At 40.8% G+C, this 18,451-nt stretch overlaps 1 protein-coding gene across 3 annotated transcripts in view; it reads right to left on the bottom strand.

The window, feature by feature from the left end:
* The window catches only part of WASF3 (WASP family member 3), a 132,448-nt gene extending 114,351 nt beyond the window's left edge, over positions 1-18,097 (bottom strand). The window contains exon 1 of one of the 3 annotated variants that reach the window (XM_055244250.2): positions 17,948-18,097. The gene's annotated coding sequence lies outside the window, so the exon portion shown is untranslated. The remainder of the gene's footprint in view (positions 1-17,947) is intronic. The other 2 variants (XM_055244252.2, XM_063618858.1) reach the window with 2 other exon arrangements.
* Positions 18,098-18,451: the final 354 nt, after the last annotated feature.

Here is an 18,451-nt window from a genome sequence, read left to right as displayed (position 1 = left end):
AACTCACAAAATACTTACACATGTATCTTTCCTGAGGGTTCTAATCCCTTTCTCAACCCAGGTTCATCATCTGGACCACAGGCTAACTATGTTCTCAGTTCTGCCAAGAACATTATACAACTAATACAATGCTAGATGCACAAGAGAGACACTGATACATTGCATTCAATGGAACATCCGGGCTTGAGCTCCGTCTAAACAAGGGATGACTAAAGAAACATAAGCAAAAGGACTGGTCACAAAGTGAGCATTTTATGTATTTAAGTATAGAACTAAGAATAAAAACAAGACAGAAAAATGATACATAAACTGTATATGTCCTGAAAGAATTTGAAAATGCAACTGAAATAATGGGAAGAAAGGGAAGAGAAAAAGGAAAGAAAAAAAAAGATACAATCATAGGTGATTGTATGGTGAACAGATGTGAAGCAAAAGATGCCTTTTAAAAGTAGCATACAAGACAGTAAAAAGATAGGTTAAAAATAAGAAGGGGTTGGCCAGGCGCGGTGGCTCACGCCTGTAATCCCAGCACTTTGCGAGGCCAAGGTGGGCAGATCACAAGGTCAGGAGATCGAGACCATCCTGGTTAACACGGTGTAACCCTGTCTCTACTAAAAATACAAAAAATTAGCCGGGCGTGGTGGCGGGCACCTGTAGTCCCAGCTACTCCGGGGGCTAAGGCAGGAGAATGGTGTGAACCCAGGAGGCCAAGCTTGCAGTGAGCCAAGATCGCACCACTGCACTCCAGCCTGGGTGACAGAGCCAGACTCCATCTCAAAAAAAAAAAAAAAAAAAAAAAAGAAGGGGTTAAGGTACTACAAAAGGTACTAATTCAATGGTACTATTAGAATAAAAACTTAGTCCCACCTTCCTGATATCAAAAGAATTTTTTAAATTAAGAAAAACACATAAAACAATAAATGAACAGAGTAAATATACCAAAATACAGACAGTAATTTAACACAATGACAGACCTGAGAACAAACCTATCAGTTATAACAATATGAATGAGCTTAACCTTCTTACTAAAAGAAAGATATTTTCAAATTTGCTTAGAAAGCAAAGACTATGCTGTATGTAAGAGACATACTTAAAATGCAGTGATTCAAAAAGGCTAAAAATAAAGGAACAAAAATTTACCAGGTAAAGAAAAATAATCAAACAACAAAAAAATCAAGACAAAAGTTATCTGAATAGACCTAACTACTTTTAAATACTAAAAGTTAATTTCACAATGTAGAATACATTATTAATCTCTATGAACTAAATAATAAATTATGGCTGATCCAAGAGTAAATAAATAGAAACACACCATAAATAAAACACACTACTTGATACAAAGCAGAGCATAGGAAAAAAAAGATATAAATGATTTCAACAATATAACCAACAAAGTAGTTTTTCTGTATATATAGAGAGACAGCACTACACTTTGGTAACAGAGAATATAGTTTCTTGAACACTCACAGAAAATTAAATGTTAAGGCACAAAGAAATCATTACTATGTTCATAAAATGGAAATATCACAAAAAATATCCTCTGATCACAGTGCAAAAACAAAACTAGAAATACAAAACACTGAAAATGATACAAATACTATAAGGAGAGGTGGACAAATGAACAGTGGTACAGTTATACAATGGAAAATTATACAGCAAAAATAACAGATGAATTTAACAAAACTTGTTGAATGAAAGATCAAAAAACAAAACTACATAATAATGATTGTATTTCTGTAAAGTTCAAAAGCAGACAAAACTCAATATTAGAAGTCAACTTAGTCGTTACCTTTGGAGAGGGGTGGGCATGAGATGAAGGGAATGTGAGGGCCTTCTGAAGTTCTGGGAATGGTCTGAGTGCTGGTTTCATGGATGAATTCATTTTGTGAAAATTCACCTATACTTCTGATGTAGACTTTTCTGTATCCATATCAGTAAAATATACAAAAATAATAATAGTAGTAATTAAACCAAGAAAAATAAAACTAGAAATTAAGCACAAAAAAGCCTTTCCACCTAAATTTATACAACTCTTGGGTGAAAAGGGATATACAAACAAATGACTGAATTTCTGAGAGATAATGAGAACCTATACATCAGAGTCCATAGAACACATTTAAAGTAGTAATCAAGGAAACAAAAGCAAAAATAAACAAATGGGATTGCATCAAATTAAAAAGCTTCTGCACAGCAAAGGATAAAATGAACTGTGCACTTAAAAATGGTTAAAACCATAAACTTAATGTTATGTATATTTTACCACAAAAAAATTGAAATAAACAAAGCACAAACTAAATTTATCAAGGAAAAATGAGCAAATGCACAAACACAAAAAAGATAAAATATATTAATCACAGGAAAGTACTCTGTACACCTCTACGGAAACGAATTTAAAAGCCTAGATGAAATGGATAATTTCATAGGAAAACAGAGTTTACCCAAATGGACACCCATAGAGATAGAAAGCTTAGGCCAACTAAATTCCATAGAAGAACTGAAAAAAAGTTATCAAACTACCCTCCCCCAAAAAACCCGGATGATATCAAGAGGCAAGTCCATCAAACCTATACAAACCAGATAATCCCAATATTACATCTATTTTTTTAAACATGAAAAAAAATTCCCAAATCCTTTTTTATAAATCAAGTGTAATATTAATAACTGAACCTGACTGTGATCACACAAAATAGGAACATTACAAACCAATAACACATATGAATATTAATGTCAAATTCTGAAATAAAATATTAACAGACTCCAACACCACATTAAGAGTTTATACCAGGCCAGGCGCAGTGGCTCACGCCTGTAATCCCAGCACTTTGGGAGGCTGAGGCAGGCGGATCACTTGAGGTCAGGAGTTCATGATCAGCCTGGCCAACATGGTGAAACCCCATCTCTACTAAAAATACAAAAATTAGCCCAGCATGGTGGTACGGGCCTATAGTCTCAGCTACTCAGGAGACTGAGGCAGGAGAATCGCTTGAAACTGGGAGGCCGAGGTTGCAGTCAGCCGAGATTGTGCCACTGTACTCCAGCCTGGGTGACACAGCGAAACTCCATCTCAAAAAAAGAGTTTATACTAGGAATGCAATAATGATTCCGATTAGGAAATCTAGTAATATAATTCACCATATTCATAAGTTTAACAAGAAAGTCATATAATTGCCTCCACAGGAGGCCGAAAAAGCCCTTGATAAAATTCAGAATTAATTCCTAATATATATATAGAATAAATAGGCGTAGATGCATACTTTCTTAAAACAACTTAAGACAGAACAAGAATGAATTAGGGTAAGAGCATGTGCATGCACGCACATACACACAGTGAGTGCAAGTGCCAAAATCCTAAAGGGCAAATTCTACACACATTCCCATTAAGGTCAGGAACCAGATACGAATGCCCACTACCTTTTCCACTATTTAACATTTTTCTGAAGGTATTCACCAAGGCAATTAGACAACAGAAAACAATTAAAGGCACAAACAATGGAAAAAAAGAAAAACAACTCTACTGGTTGATGACGTTAGTAAACCTGAAAAACTCCAGGAATCAATGACAAAATTAACTCAAACAATTAAAGAATTCAGCAAGATAGCAAGATATAAAGTAAACAAACTAGTCTTCACATACACAAAGAATAACCAGTTAGAATGCAAAATGGAACAGAAAATCCCATTTATAACAGCAACAAAATACTCAGGAATAAACGATAAGAAATGTTCAAAACTTATACAAAGAAATCTATAAATTTATACACACCTGAAAGGCACATGAAAGTAGACTTGAACATTTGACTGTTCTTGGCTAAGACATCACAACTTCATCAGGTTGTCAGAGTTGATTTATAAATATAAAGCAATTCAATAAAAATTACACAGCTTTTTAATGGAGCTCAACAAATTGATGCTGAAGTTCATGTGGAAAAGCAAACACAAAAGAACAGCTCAGTAAATGTTGCAAGGGAGGAGCTAAGAGGGAGAAATGCCCTTTCCAAATATTAAAACAAAGCCTCATGATTAAAATTGTGTGAATAGCATATGAACAGACAGACCAACAGAATGGAATGGAACGCCCAAAAATAGACCCAGCTACATACAGAAATCTAATATACAGCAATGGTGGCATCACTAATAACTGGGTAAAGATGAACTTTATAAATGGTGTTGGTACAACTCAATCACTATTCGGAAGAAGACAAAATCAGATCTATTCCTCACACCATATATATCAGAATAAACTTGTAGTGTATCATAAATCTAAATGTAAAAAATGAAAACTACTCAAGTACTAGAATAAAATATTGGTGAATCCCTCTACAAATAATCTGACCTTGACTCAAAACCCATGCCCAATTTAATTAAAGAAAAGCTTGATAAATCTGACTACATGAAGATATTTTCATGGGGAAAAAAAATCAGAAAAGTCAAAACTAGGAGAAATATTATAACATATATCAAAGGAATATTATTCCTAAGGCAAAAAAAAACTTAAAAAATGAACAGAAAAGGTGTAAAAATTCTATAGAAAAAAAGGGCAATAGACAATTCTCAAAATAATATAAAAATTTCCCTTGAACATAAAGGATGCTCAACTTTAGTCATAATAAAGGAAATAAATATAATTAAACTACACAAAGATTTTTTACCCATTAGATTGGTAAAAATTTGAAAGCTTCACTATATCCTCTAACTAGCAAGCTATAAAGAAACGGGCACTCACACACTGCTCAGAGTAATGCAAAATGATACAATCTCTATGAAGGGGAATTCAGCAGTGTCTAACAAGATTAAATATACATTTATCCTTCAACCCAGAAATCCAAATTTGAGGACTTTATTCCCAAATTAAACCTCCTGCAATATAAAAATACATACACAGGGTTATTCATAGCCACATTATTTGTACTGTAATTGCAAAATATTGGAAGCTACCTAAATGTCCAAACATTTAGGTAGACTGGTGACCAAACTGCATCATATTCACACTATGTGAACAGCACTATACAGCTATAACATTATGAGGAAGAGCTCTGGAATCTGATAAAGAGTAATTAATTTCTAGAGTATATTTTAAGTGAAAAAAAGCAGAAGACTGGTGACCAAACTGCATCATATTCACACTATGTGAACAGCACTATACAGCTATAACATTATGAGGAAGAGCTCTGGAATCTGATAAAGAGTCATTAATTTCTAGAGTATATTTTAAGTGAAAAAAAGCAAAGTGCAACAGAATTTAAATAGTATGCCACCTTCTGTTCTTGAAAAAAAGATATATAAGAAAACATACATGTACTGTCTTAAAAGAAACTAGAAAAGTGAGGCTGGTTATTTACAAAAGGGAGAAAGGACACAGTCAAAGGGATATGAGAGGGAGTGACACTTCTCTGAAACTACGGTTTTTGTAGTTTTGTATTAGATTATGTTAAAAAAAAATCAAATCAACAAGGACCCTAAAACAAATGATCAAGGTGTAATTTTTTGTTTTTTTAAGATGCAGTTGTGTTCTTGTCGCCCAGGCTGCAGTGCAGTCGCATGATCTCGGCTCACTGCAACCTCCACCTCCCAGGTTCAAGCAATTCTCCTGCCTCAGCCTCCCACGTAGCTGGAATTACAGGCACCCGCCACCACACCCAGCTAATGTTTTTGTAATTTTAGTAGAGATGGGGTTTCACCACGTTGGCCAGGCTGGTGTCAAACTCCTGACCTCAAGTGATCCTCCCGCCTTGGCCTCTCAAAGTGCTGGGATTAAAGGCATGAGCTACCATGCCCGGCCGATCAAGGTATAATTTAAATGAATAACAAAACCACATTTAAGGAAAAACTTGTCCATTTAACCTAAAGTTAAAATGTATTAGCATAAATGAATATCTTGTTAAAAATCTTTACTGCCTGTAGGATATTTCAGGATGTTCTCTTTTACATGGCTGACATTGGTAATTCGTGCCTTCCATCTTTTATTTGAATTTATTAATCCCACCAAATTGATTGATATCATCAATCTTTTCAATAACTGCAGATGTTCTCTACTGTATATTTATTTTCTATTCTATCAATTTCTCCTCGTTTAATGTCTATCCACTTCCTCTGGGTTTGGTATGCCGTTCCTTTCTAACTTCTTAAAATTGATGTTCACATCATTGAATATTTTTCAGGCTTTCTTCTTTCCTAACACATATGCATGTGTGTTATATATATCAGAATAAACTTGTAGTGTATCATAAATCTAAATGTAAGGCTATAATCTTTCCTCTGAGTATGACTTTAGCTGCACCTCACAAATTTTTATATACAGTATTTTCATATTAATTCTAATCAACATATTTTGTAAAATTTTCTAATTCTCACTGTAATATCTTCTTTGATCATGGGACACTTAGAAAAGGTTTTCTAGCTACCTTTTGCTATTGATTTTAGTTTAATTTATAGAACACTCTGTTTGAATTCAATCTTCTAAAATATACTCAAACTTGCTTTTCCCAACAAGCTGATAGATACTGTCCAGTCTACTTATAAAGAATGTGCATTCTGCCATTAGGTACAACAACTAGACACACTGAGGCAATTTTATTAATTGTTTTGTTCAAATCATCTATATCCTTTGTTCTATCACTTGCAGAGAAAGTACAAAAAAAAAACTTCCCTCTATGATTGTGATTTTATTTTCTCTCCCTACTTCTTTTTAAACCAATATTATAATAACTAAAATTCTCTCTAGACGATCTAGACACCCCATTATAGAAAACAGAAAGGTGAATGTCCTCTTCCACACTAATTTAAAACGGCAGCAATTTTTTCAACTAATTATCCAAAATACCTTACTATCACCTGTCCCCAAAATAAAATCATTGTTACAGACATCCTCCAAACTTTAATTGGGTCATATCCAATAACTCCAGACAGCAGACTTAGTTACTGAAATGTACATTGTGCAACTAATTCATACTGCCAGGCATACAGGGAAAGTAGCAATACTCTACAATACATTCCACAGACAAATTACTGAGACTTTTCTACAGTCCTATGGTACTAACTTTCCCAAACCAAAATTACTTTGGTTCTGCTCTCTGGCAAAGATGGCAAATATTTCACCCTTCAGTTCCTGTGGTATTGTATCCTGCTGAGCTGAGATACCACCTTAACATCACTCTAACACAATGCTCCAGACTGCAATTGTTGGCATGTGACCTAAAAGCCACCAACCACTCATCTCTGGATGAGCACTTGCTCACGTGGTTAACCGGTGGGGAAAATTCCTGCATGCAAGTAGTCCTTCCAAGAATCTCAGAGCTCTGATACACAATCACAGTCTTGATCAGCACCCTCCAAGTTCTCAGGTCAAGGTGTCACCTTTGGTTTGGATCAGGTACCCCTCCTATCCCATCCCAGGGCACCTTTGCTTCTCTGTCAGCAGCAGTGCATTACAGTGATCTCTTTATTCTGCTATTCTACTAACACCTCCTCAAGGCAGGAACCACTGATTCATCCAACAGCCACAGCACTTTGCAATGCCTACCTAGCACACAGACACCCACCTTCTACCTTTGTCCCTATCTATCCTCTACACAGGAGTCCTAGTGATCCTCTTACAATCTAACTCATGGTATCATGTCCCTGCTCAAAACTTTGCAATGGTTTTTCATCTCACTCAGAATAAAATCCAAAGTGCACCACAGTCTACACGGCCCTACACAATCTGGCCCTTTAATACCTCTGTCACTATGCATCCCCCTACCCAACCCCCTATTCATACTGCCCTCCCTGCTGCTACTCGGGTATCTCAAAGGGGCACTTGCTGTTTCTCCCCAAATAAGGTTCGTTCCCAAAATATTTGCCTGGCTGGTTCACTCCTTCACTTTCGTTTGTATCTCTGTTCAAATGTCATCTCACATAGGCTTCCCTGACCACCTTATCAAAAATGGCAGTCTCTGATACTGTCTCTCTTCACGTGCTTCGCTTTCTTTATATATATATACATACACACACAGACATATGTATATATACACATACATATACATATATATATACACACACACATATACACACTAGGCTGTATACTAAGGAAAGCATAGTAAAGAAAGCAAAGCAAGTGAGGGGAGATATATATATATTTTTTAACATGTTGTTTATTAGCTTTCTCACCTACTACAATGTGAGTCCCATCAGAAAAGGGAGAAAATATGTTGTCTAAAACAAGGGTCAGGAATTTTTAGTGTAAAGAGCCAGGTAGCAAATATGTCGTACTGTGTAAGTGAGCCTCTTTTGCCACCACTTACCCCTATCAGCTCTGCCTTGCAGCACTAAAGCAGCCCCAGACAAAAGAACAAATACATCTGTATTCCAATACAATTTTCCTTGCAAAATCAGGCAAAGAGCCAGATGTGGCCCACAGCCTGTAGTTTACCAACCCCTGATCTAGAACAAGCTTGCCATGCAGGATATTGATTTTGAACTAACCAAACATCTCTCTCTTGGTCTCTAAAGCTACCTTTAATTGACAAAATAGTGGCACTCCAAGCGCTTCTGTAACAGTAACTTCAAACTATCTTCTATACATCTTTCACCAAAAAATCCACCTGAGATCACTTATATTCCTGAATGACTGTTTGAAGGATATGAAGTGTGCTTATTCTCACAACTAGAAAATACATAATAAACCATGTCAGTTTGATCCTCCACAGAATTGTTTTTGATTGTTGTACTTTCACTTTATTTAAGGACATGACAAACAGCCAAACAAGAACCACTGTTCAATGTACCACAGGAATGCCACTGAGCACATCACCTACTACACCTTTCAATGTAACCAATTAAGGAAAAGAAACATATTAAGGAAAAGAAACTGGTATGTTCTTTATGCATGGTGAAAATGACAGCATAGAGCTGAGGATGATTTCCTTTCACTGTGGCCACCAGGATGCTCACCCGAGTTCCAGTCAGACTGGGGCAGAGACTAATTATGTTACCAAACCCCATGACCTCTCTTCTCCTGGGGCGTATAGCTCTGCCATGTGTCCAGCCTAAAGTAAGCTAAGATAGGCCATGTCTGAGTATGGCTAGTAGGATGAGAAGCAATGTGTGCTGGTCTATAAAAACCTCCCACAGGACTGTCCTCATTCTCCACCCACTGCCTGAACTAAGCAGGTTCCCAGTTCCTATAGGAAGCTAAGTCACAAGGTGGAAAAAGGCTGACTACCTGAACAGCCATGTGGACACCTAACCCATGACGACCCCAACATAAGCTTCCACGTGGGTGAGAAACAGATGCTTCTTGCTCTGAGTCACCGAAATCTTGCAGTTATTAAAGCAGTCCTTATGTCTAAAACACTGACCACGGAGACTAGAACTTTATTGAAAGTATAGGTTTTGATGTATTCATTTCTGGTCCTTATATATTCTTGATTCTCATTCTTTATATTTAGCTTTATTACTATGAGCATTTCCTATAAGCTAATCCAGATATTCATTTAATGACAGATGAGAGAAAAGTCTCCATTGCTTATATTCAATAAATCATCATCTCAAATAATAAAAATCTGAATAAAGTACATATTCCACTTAAAACTCTATTTGTAACTTTCATTTACACACAGTTCATCTAAGTTATGTAACTGTTCAAAAAGAGAAAAAATGCTAAGTAAATATTAAAATGCAGGGCAATATTGTCTCAAATGAAATTTGACAATCATCAGAAACAAAATAGCCTAAGAAATAAAACTACAAATTTCTAAACTCCTGTGTGGCAAGAAAAAGTAACCATAATTATAGCTTAATGTAAAGCAGCTGTTCTAAACTCTTCGGTGCCTAATCCCTACACAATTATTTCAAATGATGTTCTGAAGTTTTGTAGTTTTCATAATTTTTTTTTTTTGAGGGGTGGGAACTGGACATGTCGGAAATGGAAGAAGTTTTCAATGAATGCTCTGTAACGCAATGGACAAACAGCAGAGAAGCTATAAAGATTTCAATTACAGCTCAAGCATCAAGTTCATTTTCATTGATAAACTTTGTAACCATTCTAAATTGCAATGCCAACTTTTGAAAAGGAGTAACCTTTTAATAATCTTCCTCCCTGGGATATCTCAAAGAACAAGTCACATTCTAGGGAAGCCTTGGGAAACAAATGCTGTTTGCAGTATATAATTAAAATCTCAAGACAGGTGTCTGGGGAATTAGGGGGTTTCTGTGTATTTCTGGGTTTCTGATCAAAAGCCAGGATGATTAACTCTAAAAGATATATGACAAATACTACAGAAAACCAAGAATGGAGATATGTTTTAAATTCTACAGGGATGGTTTTTTTTTTTAATGTGTTTTTACATTTATACTGAAAACAGACGTGTTCTATATTGGAAAATTACAGTATTTCTGCCAAAGTTAAGATCTTACTTTTGAAGACATGTAAAGTCAGTCTCTTCCTTCTCATTCTAAGCTGTCCAACAGCCACAACCTCTCTCAGAACAATATAAACATACTCATAAGTTGCCCCCTCTCTATCATCTTTCTGGTTAATGGCACCCCTCAACTTGTACTAGAGTTTCTCCTGTGTACCACAGGAAGCAAGTGAAATTCATGAGCCCTTCTATAAACATTAATTCTTTTTTTTTTTTTCTTTCTGAGACAGAGTCTCACTCTTTTGCCCAGGCTGGAGTACAGTGGTGTGATCTCACCTCACTGCAGCCTCCACCTCCCAGTTTCAAGCCGAGATAGCACCACGGCCTACAGTCTGGGCAACAGAGTGAGACCCTGTTTCTGCCAAACATTAATTCTAACATTAGAATAGACTCTGCCCCAGCAAAGAGCTGCAAAGCCAATTCAGAGCTGAAACCTGCCTAGGTAATATCCTAACACAGGACTATGTAACAAAATAGGCAAAAAACAAAAAAAAAAAAGAAAAACACAACCTTGTCATGTACACATTTTGAGAAGTTAGAAAATAAGTGATGGTAGCAGAGCAACATGGCTCAGACCATACTGTATAAATTACCCAGTAGTGATCAAGTCCTACTTATTATATAATCATGAATCAAAACACGTAACATTTTCACTCAATGTAAAAATATTTGTTGAGTATCTACTACGTGCCAAGAATGAACCACTTCATCCATTTAGCTGATAAAATAATGGCCACACTGATTCCAGTTCACAGTCAATCACACCTATACTTTGGTATTGCAATATAATTTCACGGAGCTTTTCGAGAGCACAAAATGGATAACAGCTCTCAATGAGAGGATGCTATGAGATGAACTAAAATGGAACTGCCGCAGCATGCTAATAAAATCTTCAGCATGCACTAGAGGAACTTTTAAAAATCCAATTCAGCTTTCAACTGCTAGAAAACAAGTATTCCAAGATCAAAGACCACAAAGGCTGTGAGAGGACAGCCAGTGGGAGAAGGCACCAAGTGTTACCACAGTGAAATAAGTGCAAGACCTAAATGAAGGTCTCTATGTGACGACGACGTTCAAGAGGTTATCTGACAAGCTGGAACACACACACACTATGCACAGATTATATACAAGGCACCACCCTATGTGGTTCCTGCCAACAAGGAGTTTGTGAACTAGTCAGCAAGATAATCTATCCTGTTTTACCTCACTTGAATATAAGCTTTCTGAGGGCAGCAGCTTGGTTATGTTAAACATTCTTATCACTGCTAACTAGAACAGTGCCCTCAGACATAGTTGGCATACAAACATGTGTGGGCTGACTTAAGTATTTAAGCAAAAACTAAAAGAAAGAAAAAAGTAAAATACCAAAAAGGTTCAAGAACATCTAACACAACAGAAGGTATCTGTAGATCAATTTCAAGACCACTGCTCCAAGGTCAGAGGGCACCCTGAGAAGAGGTCCCAGGGAAATTTCAGAAAGTACAAAGTTGAGAAATCATCCCAGATGCTGAGCTCAGAACCAAGGCCTAGAAGCCCCAGGAGACCTAAAAGATGAGAAATACCCTAGAATGTCTGTGATGTTTAAAATGTTTTAAAATTTTAAAAAGAAAAAAAAAAAAGTCAGAAGAGCTAATTTCCCAGAGGAAGAGGCACATATGCAGGCAGAGAGAAGAAACAGAAGCATCTTTGGCTCCAAAGATTAAGGCTGAAATCTAAGTATGGAAAAACTATTCTTTTTTTTTTTTTTTTTTTGAGATGGAGTCTCACTCTGTCGCCCAGGCTGGAGTACAGTGGCACGATCTCAACTCACTGCAACCTCTGCCTCCTGGGTTCAAGCAATTCTCCTGCCTCACCCTCCCTAGAAGCTGGGATTACAGGTGTGTGCCACTACAACTGGCTAATTTTTGTATTTTTAGTAGAGACAGGGTTTTGCCATGTTGGCCATGCTGTTCTCGAACTCCTGACCTCAGGTGATCAGCCTCCCAAAGTGCTGGGATTACAGGTGTGAGCCACCATACCAGGCATTAGTGTGGAAAAATTATTATAATCTATAAACATCTATGAAGTCGGGGGCAGTGCAACACTTTGGGAGGCCAAGGTGGGAGGACTGCTTGAGCCCAGGAGTTCAGGACCAGCTTGGGCAACATAGTAAAACACCGTCTCTACAAAAAATAAAAATAAAAACATCTATGAAGATAGGCGGATAGGATCTGACACAAAACTGGCGCTGGGGTAAGTAGCAGAAAATACACTGGCAGGAGAGAGTATTCTGTCAGAACAGGACAGCAAAGGAGGACAGTCAGCCACAAAGACATCATGACCTGGAGACACACTGGCACCTAGGAAAAGTCCAGGGTGGGAAGCAACCACACTGCAAAGGAACAACGAGTCCTCAGAAAAGCATGTCTTGAGAAAGGAAGACAAAAGGTGCTCTTAAGACAACAGCAAAAAAAAAAGAGAAAGTCACTGCTACAAAGAAAAGAAAAAAGAAAAGGGAGGGAGGGAGGCAAAGGGGAAGGGGAAGGGAAGAAGGGAAGGGAGGGGAGAGGAGGGGAGGGGAGGGGAGGAAATCAGCCTACACCAGATGCCCCTCTCCAGTTAATGTCATTCTCTCCTCTTCATAATCAAGTTTGGGAAAGAACCAGCTTCCCTCCCTCAACACCCTTCACTCTGCAATCCACAGCAATGAGGTTCCAGAGACTCCTCATCAAGATCATTCATCATGTCCTCAGGCTAACTCCAATGGAAACTCTGAAACTGCTATCTAGTGGGCTAACTCCAATGGAAACTCTGAAACTACTCTCTCTCGGTTCTTTACTAGCATTTAAACATGCTCAAATCCCCCCATTTAAAAAACAAAACCCAAAGGGTTCCCCCTTTACCTGCCCTCCCTATAACCACCCCTAACCACCAGCATCAAATTTCTTAAGCATTGCTGTCTGTACATGCTGGGCTCCACTCCCTCACTCTCACTCACTATTAAATCCTGATACAAACTGGCCTCCCCCTCCCATCCCTGTCATGTCACTGTTGCCTCTAGTGTCCCCTGTATTACTAACAGCTCCCAGCAGCTGAGCACGCCCTGCCTGCTGAGGTTTCCTCAGACACCATGACCCCCATCCTTCTTAGTCCCAGTGTGGGAGCCTATTATCTGCCTCTCTTTCAAACACAAGAGTGCCTCAGATCTCACTCCACACCACTCCTTTTCTTACTCAATACACACTCCTCAAATGACCTCATCTACTCCAACAGCTTCCATTAATAAATACTGCACAGGCAAAGGCAAGAGTTCCAAAACTTTCTCTGTTCACCGCACCCTTGGAGTCTCAGGCCAAAACAAATGCTTATTGAGTAAAGAAAATGTTAACAACGTAAGTACTTATGTCCTAACAACTTGGTACCAACTTGAAAAAAGTACACTTTAATAGAGAGAAAAAATGGCATTTTTATTTCATTCTTAGATAACCACAAGTATTTACTAATACAGTATGTGTACACCTGTCGAGCACTGCACAATTTCTCTCAAACCTTGGAGTCAGACTGGACAATGGCCTCCCTCATTTCCTTTTCTACACTGATTTTGACATGGTACAGCAACCACCAAAAATCCTTCTTTACAAACATGAGGTCATCGAATGGAATGGAGTGCAATCTAGTCTAGACATTTTTAACTATCTTGAGTTAGTAGTTTCCACAGGCTTGAAGAGACGGAACTATGACTGTGTTTTCCTCAACAATGTGAAACATCCCCCAGTCTCCCTGTTTGCTGTGGCACCTTAGCTGATAGTTTGGGAAACTCTCAAACTGTTTGAGACAGTTTGGGACAGCTAATAACTCTCAGATGCGTCTCTCTAATCCAGACAACTCCTGACTATCTGGATCCCTAGTGCAGCCAACTGAACACGCTGTCCCCTCAGCACCTGAAAGTTAACCCAGCCAAGTGTGACCCATAATCTTTCCCCCAAAATGGATGCTGCTCTGTCCCCCCTCGAGGACAGTGCCATCACCCAACCAACCAGCCAGAGCTGGGCACTGCCCTGAACCCCTCCCTGCCCCAACTCTCCCGCCACATACACACACACCCGGCCAATGACCAAATCCCAGCAATTCTACCTCCTCAGATTTCCCTGCTTCCAGCCTTCCCTCTTCTAATCCATTCTCCAAAGGGCAAATTTGACCATGTCCCTCTTTTGCTTACAATTCTTCAACCATTTCCTGTTGCCCACAGAGGACTCCGAACTCCACACAACAGTAATCACAAGACCCCATATGGCACAGTCCCTCATTACTTTTCCTCCCTCACTTCTTGCCACTTCCCTGCCCTTGCCCGCAACCACCCCCACTGGACTGAACTCCTGGTGTTTGTGGTTGCTCCAATGCATCACCTCCCTGACTATCTCTCTGTACACTCTCTCCTCAACCCAGACTTCGACCAGTTCCTTCTCATGGTGCTTCCTCTGGGAGGCTTTCCTGTTTCTCTGAATGTCCCTAAGCTTGGGTTTATGGTCCTCCTCTGAGCTCTTGTTGCTGGCCCCTTTCAGATCCCATATCATACAATACATTGTAACCAATGGTTAAAACTCTTTAAGACTGAACTGCACAGCAAGCTCATCGGGGGCTGACACAGGTATCTGTCTTGTTTATCTCTGCATCCCCAGCACATATTAAAACTCTTAAGTGTACTGAATGAATAAAGCAAGTGAATGAATGGATTAGGTCATGCATGAGGCTCCTGCATCCCTCACTGATTACTGACTCTATCATGGTACTTATCACACTGCACTGTAATTGCTTGTCCTGGTAGACTATGAACATCTTGAAAGCGTCTGTCTCTTCTTTTTGCAACCCTAGTGAATAAAATAGTGCCTGGTACTTAGTAGGCATTCATGAAATGGTTTTTTTAATATACAGGGTTATATATTTCATCTACAGTGTTAAATGGAAAAAATCCAGGATACACCCTATATTATGGTTACCTCTGAAGAAAGAAATAGGAATAGGACAACAATAAGAAGGGAAAAAGAAAACAAGACTTTTTACCTCTATAAATCTCTATGTTGGTATTTATTTTATAATGTACATCATTTATGTATTACTGGCATAAAATATTTCTGTATTACCAGCATAAAGTCAAGTCACAGGTAAAGACCCAGCCCTGAAGAAGAATGTGTGGGGCTGTCAGAAGCATTTAGTTCCACATGCCCAAGAGCAAAGCCAAAAAAAGCCTGACTTGAAAGAAACAGGGCCCTTAAAACGGACTGAGAAGAGAAGTTGAGAGATTCGGCCGGGAGCAGTGGCTCACGCCTGTAATCCCAGCATTTTGGGAGGCCGAGGTGGGCGGATCACCTGAGGTCAGGAGTTCGAGACCAACTTGGCCAACATGGCAAAAACTCCATCTCCACTAAAAGTACAAAAATTAGCTGGGCATGGTGGTGGGCGCCTGTAATCCCAGCTACTCGGGAGTCTGAGGCAGGAGAATCGCTTGAACCCGGGAGGTGGAGGTTGCAGTGAGCCAAGATCACACCACTGCACTCCAGAATGGGAGACAAGAGCCAGACTCCGTCTCAAAAAAAAAAAAAAAAGAAAAGAAAAAGAGATTCAAGGTCTACAGCAATGGAGAGCCACCCAAAATGAAAAACAATCTGGGAGTACTCTTCAAAGAAAGTCCTTGGAATTCCAAAGACGATCACTAGTACTAGCCCATGAGTAGGGACAGTTCATTTAATACTTGCATTACAACGCAATTGTTTTAATCAAAACATCCCAATAACCAAAGGTTACCTGCCATACACAGGTTTCTATGGGAACTGTAACGCGTGACTACAAAGACACACTGACAAGAGATAGGAGGCTACAATGTTGGCATGACCACTTAGCAAAGTGTGTTCCACCTTTGTTTTTGTAATTGTTGAAGAGAGTGAAGCACATCATTGAATATTAGGTTGTAAATTTTAAAGCAAACAGATTTTTAAAAAACAAATGCTATTAAGCAACTTCATGTCAGCCAACCGGAAATGCAAGAACAATTTCTATGTGTAGATAGTTCCAGAATAAGCACAGGCTGGAAGGTAAATATAATAGTTGACCAAACTTTCCAATCTTTAAACATGTGAAAAGACACAGCTTTTGTGAATAACAACTAAGAAAATCTTTCAAGATGAAGAAAAATGAGTACTACACTGAAGTCATTAGAACCCTGGGAGAAGGGAGCCGGAGAGGACACAATGAGAATGCCTTTGGGAAAGGTCAAACCCAGCTTTCGTTTGTTTAACCTCTCAAGCAGATAAAAGAACTAGCTTTAAAGAACCACTGCATTGTTTAATGCTAGAAAAGGAGAGTTGGGTAAAGCACATATAAAAAGAAGCAATAGAATTTGCCCTAGAGGCAATAGAAAGATTAGTCAATTACAATACTCTGAACTTAGTTTTGATAGAGTCGCATTTTAAGCTTTAGATAAACCTAATTTTTAAGATGCAAAATATTTCAAATAGCTATCCTCTCCCCCTTATAAAAAGTGGATTCTGAATCTTAAAATACCATGCTCTGCTATGCATTTAATTTGAAGAGCTGCGAAAAGTAGTCTTTTTAATTTTCAGTTTTTGAAAACTCGAGACTGTTGCTGGAAGTAAACCGCTAATTTAAAAATTAACCTTAAAATGAGAAAGAATTCCTATGATGCTCCCATTCATCCCTAAGCCCATCACATAGTTTCTGAATAATTAAGAACTCTCGTCTCCACCAAGGAACTCTCCCTTGCAGAGGAGCTAAATCAAGAAGCAATCGCCATTGCCCATCAGCACCACAAACTGAGAGGAAGCTTCTGCCCTCGCTAAAGCCCAGGCGCGCAGGTAAAGTCCCCCGGGGATGATCCCCCGGGCGCCGAGGCTCCGGGCGCGCGGTCCCCCGCACTCGCGGGCCGCCCCACCTCCTCCCCTGCACTCCAAGAGTCCGGCCTGGTCTCCGAGGCCGGGAGCCACGCGGCCTCGCAGCCTCGAGGGAGAGGACGCCCGCAACCAACACGCACGCGGGCACCAAGAGGGCGCAGGTCAGGGCGGGGAGGGCCGAATGGGGGCGGGGGGCACGCGGAGCTGGACCAGATCCAGCTAGGGCGCGCAGACACTGAATGGATGTGAAGGTCCCGAACGCGGGGCGGCCCGGGTCGTCGTGCGTGGGGCGCGAGCTGAGGCCCGGGCGCCACTTGCGGCGGGGAGGGCGGGTGGCTGCCCCGAGTGCAGGGAGCGCGCACCGGACGGCAAAGGGCCGGAGGCCCGGAGGCGCGGGAGAGAAGGGCCGCCTGGCCGCGCCGTGACGGCGAGAAGCCCCTGCCAGCGCGGGAGCCGGCCACGAGGATGCGGCCGGGCTGCGGGGATAGGCGCGAGGCGGCGCCGCAAAGCCCGCAGTGGGCCCCGCCGCCCGGCCGGAGCGCGCGGCGATGCAGCAACTTCAGTTGGCCGTGGGGCCGCCCCTCCCCCGGCAGCCGCCCGGCCCGGAGCCGAGAGGGCCAGAGCAGCCTACAGCGGAGAGCCGGGGCGACCGCAGCCCTCACTCACCGGTCCGCGGTCCCGCCGCCGGCGCCGGGGCTGCGCTCGGAGCTCCATCGTCCCACAGCGCCGCGGCCGCCCGGCGCACCCGCCTCGCACCACACCGCACGCAGCGGCGCGAGCGACGCCGCCTCCGGCCCGTCCACGGCCGCGGCCACGCCCCCTCCCGGCGGGGGGGCTCGGCCGGAGCAGGAGGGGGGCTCAGTGCCGGCTCCACCAACCAGGGCCCACTCACGGGGCCTCTTCACCAGGATTGGCGAGTGCCTCGGCCAATAGGGAGCCGGCGAGCGCGCGGAGCGTCGGTGCCGAGGGGCGGGGGATTGCGGAGGCGGTGGCTCTCACCCTTGGTCCTCCGCCCCCAGCTCGGGATGAGGCTTAGGCAGCCTCCTTTCCAGCGAGGAGAGGTGGGGATACTTCGGGCCAAGAGACCCTTTATCACCTTTGGTTGCTAGGTGCCCATTACAGTACCTTTCAGTTTGAGCTTATATCCTAATCCTCCCTGGGTGTTGAGGG

The sequence above is a fragment of the Symphalangus syndactylus genome, chromosome 15 (genome assembly GCF_028878055.3).
Source record: "Symphalangus syndactylus isolate Jambi chromosome 15, NHGRI_mSymSyn1-v2.1_pri, whole genome shotgun sequence".
In the NCBI taxonomy this organism is placed as follows: domain Eukaryota; kingdom Metazoa; phylum Chordata; class Mammalia; order Primates; family Hylobatidae; genus Symphalangus; species Symphalangus syndactylus.
Note: the sequence above shows the minus strand (reverse complement) of the source record. Positions and strands in the feature narration are given on the sequence as shown.